The sequence below is a fragment of the Onychostruthus taczanowskii genome, unplaced genomic scaffold (genome assembly GCF_017590055.1).
Source record: "Onychostruthus taczanowskii isolate IOZ18803 unplaced genomic scaffold, ASM1759005v1 scaffold7, whole genome shotgun sequence".
Lineage (NCBI taxonomy): Eukaryota > Metazoa > Chordata > Aves > Passeriformes > Passeridae > Onychostruthus > Onychostruthus taczanowskii.
The window spans coordinates 11,416,527-11,422,526 of NW_024504786.1; positions in this window are offsets into that span (position 1 = coordinate 11,416,527).

Consider the following 6,000-nt stretch of genomic DNA (forward strand, 5'->3'; position numbering starts at 1 on the left):
GAATTAAAACCTCTCTCAATAAAACTTTTTTTTTTTCCCTAGAAGTCTCAGTGTAATACTAAGTTTAGTGGCCAATTCAGGCTTCAGCTTGGATTTGGATTTACTGGGAGAGAGGAGGGTAGAAAGTCTGGCATTTGTGAGGTGGTGCAGCATGACAAGGAGCAGCTGCACAGCCTCTCATCCTGAGCTCTGCAGCCTCCTGCCCTGGCCAAATCTTGGAAGGGCCAAGACATTTCTGCTATCCATCCTCATCCTCAGTACATCATGAGACATTAATGCAAGCCAACCAGCACTGATTTTATAGCACTGATTTTATAGACTCAACAAATGAAAGTAATTAAAAGCATAATTGGGAAGGATGTTTATGCAGATCTTATCAATGAGAAAAGAAGTTAACAAATGGCTATAGTGAAAGTCTGCTAAATGAGCTTGTTTAAAAACTCATAAAAAGTCTCATTTCTCTAAAAGACTGGAAGGTGGTGTTTAGAATTCCCAATTCAATTAATAATATGATATTTTTAATGTTTTGTTCTAGTAGCAGTCTAATGATATGCTGTTCCCTATTTTCAGTATATACCGTCCTGCATCACATCCACTGGATATAATTGCCCAAAATTCTACTTTCCTGACTGTTTTCCAGCTGATGCTTTTAACCCTATTTAACAGGGCAGATGAGGGAGTTGCTGAAGACATGGTCAAAACTTCCTCGGCCTCAGCTAATACCTATCTGGAGATGTCACTGCAACTTGAAGTGCACAGACTGTAACTTCCCTTTTTTCCTGCTTGGCAGTGATTCACAGCTTCCTCTCATTTGTTCCAGTAAGTTTATTCTCAGTGAAATCCAAAGAGGTTAAAAGAAAACTAGATCTGAAAAGAGCTGAGGGGGCAGGTTAGGGTGTGTGGATGTGCTCAGCAATGCTAAGAAAGGGAAGAAAAGCAGTAAAAAGCAAGCACTGAGATCCTGAGACTTTCGTTTAGAGACAGATTTGCAGGAGGCATAGGTTACATACATATTATCTGTTCAGGCCAAGACACAATCCCTATTTCTGTTAGGAAGATATCCATGCTATAAAAAATATATGTATTTGTATTATGATATAAAGTCATTTCACATCAATAGTAGTGCTATGAATTTGAAAGTGTCGTGAAAGACAGAATGAGGTTTTCAGATTTGTAGTAAAATGAAATTAGAAACATTGTGTCTACTGAGAACAGCCAGCTTGAAGTAGATAGCAACATGGAAATTCATCCCACTTGAGGATTTAATCTCCCTAAAGACAGCTAAATACAATCCTAACTGGTGATTCTTTTTTTTTTCTCCCACTTTCACCTCCTAATGATTTTTAAAAGCCTGTGCTTTCAATACAGTATTGTTCCAAATCTGAAAGAAGTTTTCAAAATTACTTATTTCTTTTCTTTAAGCAGAATTGTGATAGACATTTAATTTCCTAAACTTAGATGACATGAGAACAAAAGAATATCTTAAAGTTTCTTCAAGTATTTCTATCATTCTATCACTGAGAGTGTTTGCTGAATATAGCATATAATTTTCAAATTTAATCTCTTGAACTCCTATGTTTTATAATATTGAATTTACTCATTGAAAATTAGATACTCTCTGGTGTAAAAAAAATCCTCTACACAGAACTTTATGAAATCCCAAACTGGAAATTTTCCTCACTTCTTAATAAAACCTGTTCTTAATATTAAGTCATTTAAGCATGTGAGGAATGTTTTGGAGATTAAATGTCAGGCCTCAAGATCATGAAGACTAAGGCATTGTCTCTATCTGTATCCTTTGCCTAGAAATCCACACTCAGCTGTGAGGTTGGGGCAATGAAGCAGTGCTGAAGTTAATAAGAGGCTCCTTTTCTAGTTCAGTGCATAGCAGCTTATTCCTTTATTGCCTGTTGCCCTGTATGGTCACCTTCCAATGTCATCTCTTTTTCTCCTTTTACAGCAGCTTTGCTTCAAACATAGAGCAAATCAGCCACTCCAGGTTTTGCTTTCTTTCCTTTTTAAAAGTAAGAGGGTTTTTTGGTGTTTTTCTAGCTTGTTAGTGGGTTGGGTTATTTTGTTTTTTTGGGTTTTTTTTGGTTTTTTTTTTTTTTGGGGGGGGGGGCTTTTTTGCATTTTTTTGGGTTTTTTTTTTTTTTGTGGTTTATTTATTTATTTATTTATATTTTTTCCTCTTAAATAACACTTCCACAGAACGAATTGTCTGTGATTAGTTCGATATTCTTAAGTAGCCAATCCTCACTGACATCCATAGACTGATGTTCAATAATTTACTACTTCTATGAAGCCGAGTTCCAATTTATTGATACCCTATTTGAGAGCTGTTAACTGAAAGTGCAAGCATGTTCTGCTCATGTTTAATACCAATTACAGGTATTACACAAAAAGTACTTATCTGGAAAAGAAAAAAACAAACCTCACAGAAGTTACTATTTGTTTGGAGCATATTTAGGCATGTAAACTTCTTGTTTATACCTGGTGTGTGTATGCATTTTAAATTTAACTTTATGACAGTTTTGGCTAAAACACCAGATAAACCAAATTATGACTGGACAAAAATATTGTTTCTTGCCTGCCTGTTTTATTATCTTGTAATCTGCTGGATTTTTCTTCCCACATATTATAAATTCCCTCAGTGCTGTGCTTTCCTTATTATACAGATATCTTAATTCTAAGAACTAGTGCTATTTGTCATGATAGGAAGGAGCATTATAGCATAATGAATACTCTCATTTCCTCTAATTTTTAATAAAAAGTTTAAGCAGTTAAACTGTGCAATCCGCTGGTGTTCATTAATGACACTGCATATTTTAATGGTGTATTCATTATGCAGCTATACAGACAGAGTGGAAAAGATGTTCTGAGGATATTTTTTAGTTTCCAGTTTCAAATGTTGCAGGCAAAATGTAAAAAGACCTTCTCATGTACACAGATGCATCTGGAAATTCCCAGATAAATGCTTTGGAAAATTGAAGGTGCTTCTTTTTTTTCTACATTAAAACATCTTCCAGAAATGTGGATAAACAGAGACTCTGGCTCTCTGCAGGCAGAACACAGCTTCACTGGGAGTCAGTTCTCTGTCTCATCCTCTGCTGTAGCTCTACAAAACAGTGCACAGAAACAACCCCTGTGCTTCCATCTACAAAATGCTGGAGTGTTAACTTGACAACCATCTTTGATACCCTTGTGATCACCTGCCCTTGAATATTTTGGTAACCATCTTCCCTCATATACTCATATACTCATATACTCATATAAGGTCCCTCTCTTAAGACCAGCAGACTGGACCTGGTTGGTCCTTGAACTGTCAATAGTTATTTTGCCAGCTCTCCCAGTTAATGTGGCTCCACTATATTCATCCTTCATATTTTATATAACTTTGGTCAGCACTGAAAAAATGAATGTAGGATTAGCCCTGAAAAACAATTTAATCTTCATGGTGATTTAATTCTAGGCCTTTCTGAGGAAACTTTCCAAAGGTGCCCATGAGAGCTGTTAAATTATTCATTGTGAATAATATTTATTCCAAATACTTTTTCCTGTTTGAAAAACAGGCCTTGTATTTGTTCAGGATTATCTGCCAAGTAGCCTAAGGGATAAAGTCTCTGTCCCTGGTTCAGTGACAAGTAGCCCACTCAAGCATTTGCCTGCTCCTCATGGCAACCTGTTGTAGGTGATTTCACACTTGCTGCCAGCAAGAGTAGCCAGATGGAAAGCCAGACTAGGAACAGGCATTTTGGAGAAAATATAGAGGAATTGGTTAAAGCATATAACGCACACGCATGTCAATGTTTTACACCATAATTATTTTTGTTGGAAATGGTTTTATTCATATTTCAGGCTTTCTAAATTCCAGTAACTAATATGCCACAACTAACAACAGCTGAATTTGCTGTTTCTGGTCATTCAAGCTGTCACAATTCATCTGCACTTTTATTTATGCAGCTGGAGAGTACACTATGATAGTGACATTTACTACAAAGACATTTCCCAGTAAGGAGAGCCTGATCCTTTTCCACTGACTATGCTGGTTACAACTTTCAGACTGATAACGATTTTCAGTCACTCCCAATCTGGCTAATAAAACTCAGCCCAATAATTTAGATGTGAAAGACTATCGTGTGATTATTACAAAATTCCTGAACTCCTGCCCCCTCCTGGGACTATTCAAAAATAGGTGTATTTTTGGTGCCACAAAATGATAAATTGCAGAATATTTCTAGAGTTTAAATATTTCTGAAAGAGCAATTCTTTACTCCCTGCTGTTTACAAGGGAAATATTGTCTACAAATAATACATTACATTAACTGTCCTCTTTATCATAAAGCCATGCTGAATACTTGTAACATTTATAAAAAGACACCAACTGATTGCAAGATGAGCGTTACCCTTGAGCAAATTATGAACACATTTATTTCAGTCTTATGCGTTTGAAACTAATTTTCTGGTAATATCAAAAGTGTTCATAGAATTAATTTCCTGTCAGTTCAGCAGTATTCAAGTGAATATTTTATGATTTTGCATTAGCTGTATTTGTCTAGAGTTGTGACATGATCGAGTCATTCTCTGAGGGAAACACATTAATAATTAAACTCTGTCCAATGTGGAGTGCTAAAGATGACAGCATAATTGTACATTTCAGAGACCGTTTCACAAGGCAGAGAATGAGAATTGCCCTGCCACCATTTAAATGTCAATTTAGAATTTCTTTCTAAAATTAAAACAGTGTTGCAGAAAACAAAGACAAAAAAGGAGGGGATAGAAAAACTGAAGCCAAATTTGAATCCTTGTCCCCTTTTTGCACTCCCTTTTTTTTGAAATGTGAGCTAAACATAAATGGCATTCCAAGAAGAAAAGGAGAAGGGAGAAGATAGATAAATGATCAGCTGTAAGATTTTTTCTCCCCCTTTCTTTTGGCTATATAATATCATCACTGGTTGTAGTACTAGAGCTCTTTAGGTGATAAATGCAATGTGCATAGATTAGCTCCAGAGAAAATACTGCTACCTGACAGAGAAAGCTTTTATTGGTTTCAGCCCTTACATTTGACTCTTTTTTGCCCTGATAACTTCAGCAGTATTTTAAGATTTTAATCTACTTTCTAGTCAAATACCCATGGATGGATCACTGTTTTATTTATTATTTATGCTTCTTTTTAAGCTTCTGAAAGTAAAACATTATTGGGCTTGAGCTAAAAAAAATCCACAATTTCTGTGGAATATATTTTGCAATCACTTAAGGTTCTCCAGTGAAAAGTGCCTGTATTATTCTGGAGAGACAGCTGAGCCACATTTACCAATTGTGCATGCAGACCACTTAATGAGCACATGTTCTTAGAAAATGCATAAATTAGAGATATATCAGTGGTTCCATAAGACCCTCTTTTTTTTCCCACAGCCTGTGCCTGTCAGCATGCCAAAGATCTTTTTTTGACTAGAGTCCAGGTGATGCTTCCCTCATTCCCTGCATCTTTTACCACTTTCTCCCTACAATTTCGTACAAAGGCCCAAGTGAGAAAATGTAGCTGGATGGATTTAAGCAAATACAAAAAAATGCAAGAAGTCTCCTTTCTGTCCCCATGTTTTAGATATCTGCCATGCTGCCTCCATCTTCCTGTTTCCCCTCTCCTACTTCAGCCTTGCAGAGTTCACTCCCTGTTCTTGCATGTTCCGTTCAGTTGATCCCCTCCTGATAAATCCTTCCTTTCACATAAAAACATTTAGTAAATTGTATCCACTTCTTACCATCTCTGTGTACGTTCATTTGTGTTAAATCTTTTCCCTCGCCCATATTTTCCATCTCAACCATTTAGATTATAAACAGCTTAGGAAAAGCATTTGCTCCTTTGCCCATGTACCTCATCTACCACAATTGTTGTTACTTGGCCACAAGCATATGAAACATGATTGATCATAATAATTCATTTCATTTCCCTCAACCCACTTACATCTCTATGGTATAATTCAAGAACTGTTTAAGGCA